A 6,493-nucleotide genomic window follows, 5' to 3' on the forward strand; every position below is an offset into this window, starting at 1 on the left:
AGACTGTGGAGACGATAGTGTCCCAATCATGGAAGACTAAACTCCTCTGATCAGGAAGAATTCCAGGAGGAGGATGCTCTGTTTGATACGGAGTTGGTGTCGCCATTGATAAAAGCGGTACGAGAGCCATTGAAAATGGCAGATCCAATAGACGATTCACAAAGAGATCTTCTGAGAAACATAAAAGAAAGTGTTTCCTCTCCATAAAGTATTAGAGGATAGGATTGAATCAGATTGGATACAGTCAGACAAGAAGATGGTTTTGTCCAGAAGCTTTTATAAGATGCACTCCTTTTCAGAGACACATACGAAAACTTGGGAAACGCCTCCAAAAAGGTGGATGCGACGAGTACCAGGATAGCGAGGAGAACGATGCTTCAGTTTGATGATGATGATGACGCCATTTCATTTAAAGGATGTGAAGGACAGGAAATGAGAGAATGTCCTAAGAAAAGAATTTGTGACAGCAGGAGCAACCTGTAAACCAGTGGTAGCCACGACTTCTGTATCCAGAACTATGCGAGTCTGGGACGCAAATATTGAAGATGTTCTGGAAAAGGGTGTTAAGAGAACCGTAATCCTGAAAGTGTTGGCGGTGATAAAATTAGCCACAGATTATATGAAAGAGGCATAATTCAACGCTGTTCGTTTTACATCAAGATCCATGGCCCTAGCAGTAGCTGCAAGGAAAGCCCTATAGTTGGTCATAGATAGTGGATGTGGCCTCAAAGAATAACTCACATGCATGTTACCTTTTGAAGGGGAATTCTTGTTTGGTAAAAAAATAGACAATATAATTTCAAAAAAGGTGTCAGGAGGAAAAAGTTATTCCCTTCCACAGGAGAGAAAATTCAGAAGTGCGTATTACTCATGATACTAGCCTGATCGGATGAATTATAAAAAGAGGCCAGGTCATACCGGCCAGGGAGACAATCTACTTGGAGAGGAGGTCAGAATAATCTTTTTCGGGGCTCCAGAAGTAAAGGAACGTCAAGAGGAAGGGTCTTCTGAAATAAGGCATGTCACCAGTAGGAGGAAGACTGGCAGTATTCAGGACTGTGTGGGCTCAGATTCTAAAAGGACAGATGGGCACTTCAACTTCTTGCCACAGGATATCACCTAGAGTTCCTCAGGATTTTCACAAAGCTACTAACCCCCGTTTTCTTGCTTCTGCCATAATGGTGGATAGAGATCTATTCTTACCTGGACGATCTGCTTATAAGAGCCAGGGACAAAGATCAACTTCAGAGACATATCAAAGCAGTCTTACAGCCGTTAGAGACTGAGGGCTGGCTAATAAACCTGGAGAAGAGCCAGCTAATTCCAGTACAGTCAATAAAATTCTTGGGGATGTGGTTTAAAATAATAAATATTCATATCTACACATAAAGACACGAAAAACGTGAAAGATCTCACAGAGTAAAACAGCTTTGAAAAAAATAAATAAATATGTGCCTATTGGGCAAGATGACCGCCACCCTTGAGGTGGTAAGATGTGCGAGATTCCATATAAAATCCTTACAGTGCAACTTCCTAGATTGCAACTTCTTTGCATTTCCATTCCAGCAACAACAGATCATACTAGATCAAGATATCAGAGAGAAGATAAGATGGGGAGAGCAACAAAGAAACCTGTAAAACAGGGGTTTCACCATACCTCTGATTATTAGGAGACGCAAGTATGGCAGGCTGGGGCACTCACCTAGGCGACAAGACAGCACAAGAGAATTGGTCAGCCAGATACAAAACAGACCACGCCCAATTATTTGGAACTAAAGGCAATAGAGGAAGCCTTAAGGGCGTTTCAAGAGTATGTGCAAGGTCGACATGTCTTAATAAAATCAGACAGTCGTACTGCAGTAAAGTATATACCGGTTATAAGGTGGAACAAGCAGAAAATGAATGCAGGTAATGGAAGCCATTATGACTTGAGCCAAAGTTTATCTAGACAGATTAACAGCAGTGTATCTCTCATGACAGGAGAACTTGACCATCGATTTCCTGAGCACAGAAAATACATCCAGGAGAATGGTCTTTGAACAGGACAGTTTTTCAACAGATTCCACAGCGTTGGAGGTCATCAGATCTACCTCTGGCTGACTCTCTCTCCCAACAGGAAAGTACCGCTGTTATGATCCAGGATAGATAACCCTCAAGCATTCCAGACAGATGCCCTGAGTTTCCTGTGGGACTTCAATTTGGTGTATGTCTTCCCACCAATTCCAGTCATATCAAGACTGTTGAGGAAAATAGAAAGAAACGAGGTGATAGTCATCTTACCCGACTGGCCAAGACGAGCACGGTATGCTCAGGCAGTACACATGGCAATAGACAGACCATGGAAAGGTACATGACCTGCTGGAAGAGGGGCCAATAAAGCATTCAAATCCACAGAAGTTGTAGCGGCCTGGCGATTGAGTAGCAGTCGCTAAAAAAAGGGTCTTTCAGAGAAGGCATTTGAGACACTGATCCTTGCCAGAAAGGAGTCAACATCCAACATCCAAGCCGAGACAAATTTAGGAGATAGTAAAGCAATTCTAGCAGCAGCGTGAAGGATAGATTGTAGGGGAGACAGGTGAGAGGCAAGAAGGCTGGACAGTAGAAGGTTTCAATAGTTGAGGGGGGAGATAATGGGGGCCTGCATTACAGTTTTAGCAGTAGAATGAGAGAGGAAAGGGCATATCTTTGCAATGTGAGGGAGGGTCAAGTATGACCCCTAGGCAGCGTGCTTGTGATACTGGGTATATGATAGTACTGCCAACAGTAATTTAGAAGGGGGCAGAATGTCTAGGCTTGTGAGGAAGTATGAAGAGCTCCGTCTTGGACATGTGAAGTTTGAGTCAGCAGAGGGCCAGCCAGGATGATGTAGCAGAAAGACATTGAGATTTTGATCTGTACAGCAGGTGTGAGGTCAGGTGTAGAAAGGTAACTTTGTGTGTCATCAGCATAAGAGCTGATATTTGAACTCTAGAGATGTGATAAGATCACCTAGAGAGAGAGAGAAGAGGTCCCAAGACAGAGCCCTGGGGTAACCCCACAGAGATCGATAGAGGAGGTGTTAGCAAACAAGACACTAAAAGTACGATGGGAAAGGTAAGAGAAAATTCAGGATAGAGCTCTGTTACGTATACCAAGAGTATGGAGAATGTAAAGTAGAAGAGGGTGGTCCACAGTAACAAAGGCTGCAGAGAGGTCGAGTAATATGAGCCAACCTTTGTCTTTTGCAGCATGGAGGTCATTAGTTATTTTCGTGGGGGCTGTTTCAGTGGAGTGAGTAGTGCGGAAGCCAGGTTGTAGAGGATCTAGGACAGAGTAGGGTAGGTACTATGTTGCTTATCCAGGGACATAAACCGGCAGTTGGAGTGTCATACCTGGGGAGGGTATATGAGTCACATGTATATGGTGTGATGCCTGTCAGTACCTAGACCTGTCCTGTTATGGGGTGAGTTACAAGCCCTTCTTCTGCCAGGTATAAAATCTGACACTCCACCAAATTGAGAGTTGTTGATTATGGGACAGTGTGATACACTTTACCGTACAAGAGGGCCAAGGAGATTGGGAGGGCCTCAAGCCCCTGGGGTCTGCTCCATGGCTGGAGGACAATCATGCAGTTGTACAATAAAGCTGCCGTTGGACCAACTATGGTGTGTGTGATTATCGGAAAGGAGTATTGCCTGTGGGGACCATCCTGCATCCAGCAGGATCCTCATGGGAGGGAGGTGCTGAACAGCAAAGAGATGGAGAAAGCCTGCCCTGTTGCTGCTCCCAAACTACAACTGCTGAGCCACTCAGACCTCCTGAACCAGCAGGTGAGCTACAGCACCGGGGCCAATACCCATTTAGTGTCCGGACCTTCCGTGGCAGAGGGGAACAGGTGCTACACAGAAATCTGTGGCAGAAATGATCAGAGCACAAATAGCAGACAATTTGGCGACGTTTTCCAAATGTTAACATTGCTTTTAGAATGTATCTTGCCATTTTTGGAACAAACTATATGTTTCAGCTTTGAAAAAATGCACTCTGCTTTAAAGAACCGTCTTAGGTCAACTATGGGACAGAAACGACCATCTTCACTTGCACTACTCAATTGAGAATGAGCTTTTGCAAAAAATTTAAATTGGAAGATGTACTCCGTGATTTTGCCAACACAAAGAACCGCAAAAGTAATGTTTAATGTACATGCATATAGCTAATATCATTAAACTTAATTCAGATAACAAAATAGTACAATGTAGAATTTTGGGTCGGTGGTTACGCTACTTATTAATTTTTGATTATTCAACTCTCAAAATATCACACAATTTTACTTAACGTCATATGCATGTGTATCTATACTTCAACATTTCTAGATGTAGTATAATAAAAAGGTTTTGTAAAGTAATTAAATTAAAGCTAATTATTACATTTGATTTAGCAGTTTTCTTTGCTCATTTTTGACTCATCTGAGATTATTTTGGCCTAAATTTTTTTTGTAGATCCTTGGCACGGTAGGTACCCTTGGTGCCCAGTGGATAATCCATAACTGCCCTGCCCACCCCACCCTCTCCCTAGCATGATCCATGGTGATAACGTTATGAAAGATATTGAAGTCCTCCAGCGCGTGGTCTTATTGCCTCTTTCTCCGTGATATGTAAAAGAAAGACAGAGAACACACCACAAACAAGTGGTATAATACACGTCGACAGTACTAATAATGTCTGTAGAGAAGTGGGATTAGAGAATTTAACACTTGCCTGTGCTTTTGTTCCCGTAGCGTATACTCCTCTATATCCTTCCTGCTGTCACAAACGGCCAAACACACAGAGTGTGATTGATTCAGCAGCTGTTAGTGTCCTGGAGCAGTATCTCTGTACATGGATATACCAGCAGTCACCCGTTTTGCAGCCCTTAGTTGTCAGCCAAGTCCCACGGCAACTGGAGGCTTTTCCAGACTTGTGCACAGTCTAGTCTGTTCCTCTCTGTCCGCGTCTCCGAACCGCGCATGCGCCGGTCTCTCCGATGATTCTCGAAGCTGATTGGGCTGTCTTCAGTGAAGAAGCCAAGCCTGGCGAAACGCGTTTGCTGTGGATGCCTTTTTGACCACTTGGAGCCACCATACCTCTGGGGATTGCAGACAGCCCAATCAGCTTCGAGAATCAGCGGAGAGACCGGCGCATCCCACTTCTCTACAGACATTATTAGTACTGTCGACGTGTATTATACCACTTGTTTGTGGTGTGTTCTCTGTCTTTCTTTTACATATCATGGAGAAAGAGGCAATAAGACCACGCGCTGGAGGACTACAATATCTTTCATAACGTTTCCTGTGAGGAGGAGTTTGAATAACCTCCTGGGACTCTGGCTGCGGAACAATAAGTATTTTATTGCATTTTATAGTATTTTGCTCAATAGGATTGGCGCCGCTTCACCATCGTTTGTCCATCCATGGTGATAACATGCTCACCTAAACTTTACCCCTAGTGAGTGGATGAATATTCCCGATAAAAAAAAAAAAATGTGCTTTTCATTCAACACTGTTACAGCCTTATAATTTGCAGCATGCTTTAACCCGTAAAACAAATATATATTCACCGTGCTTCTCCGTGGAAGGAGCATGCTGCTGGTGAAAGGATTGGCCATACATATGTGAAAAAACAAAGTGAATCCCTGCGCTTCTCCCATTGGGATAGCAGTAAATGGGGAAATAAATATTTATAGTGCAAACTAAATCTGTAAAACAAAGGAGACTTTTGGTAAACAAAAGTCTCCTTTGTCTTACAGATTTAGTTTGCACTATGTATATTTCCCCATTTATTGCTATCCCAATGGGAGAAGCGCAGGGATTCACTCTGTTTTTTCACATATGCTTTAACTCAGTTACAACCTTTATTAACATAACAGCATTGTTTCTTCATTATTCCCAGCTTGCAACTGTTGGCTTGTGCAGTCACCACTATTTTAGATTCCTCGTGCATATGATTTATATTGTAACTGGTGTAAGATAGCAGTAGTTATATCGCTGTGCTGTTCATCGACTTGTTGGTTTGTAACTTGTATACCTGGCTCTGCTGTCAGGCTCGCGGGGACGCGCCCTGCTAGTTCATGTTGTTGTTAGTCCTGGTTGCCTAGTAACCAGACACAGAGGTGAGGGGGGGAGCTGGTCAGAGGGAGAGCCCGGTTCCGCCTCTCCTCGCAGCTTCTTGGGGTATTGAAGCTTTTGTTGGTCTTGAAAATGGTTCCTGTGTGGACCGAAACGCCAGTGTGTTAATAAAACGTATTTGGTATCTAGTTTGAAGTCCCTGATGTGCCTGCTTTATATTTTTATGTATCCTCCTATGCAGTATGTACCCAAGCAGATCCCAATTTTGTAATGGAGTGTGTGTGTGTGTGTATGTGTAGAGCTACAGATTGTGTGTGTGTGTATGTTTAGAGCTACAGATTTTGTGTGTGTGTAATATATATACACTGCAGTGTGTGTGTGTGTGTGTGTGTGTGTGTGTTCAAGTGAATCAGA

Source organism: Ascaphus truei, chromosome 7 (assembly GCF_040206685.1).
Source record: "Ascaphus truei isolate aAscTru1 chromosome 7, aAscTru1.hap1, whole genome shotgun sequence".
Taxonomy (NCBI): domain Eukaryota; kingdom Metazoa; phylum Chordata; class Amphibia; order Anura; family Ascaphidae; genus Ascaphus; species Ascaphus truei.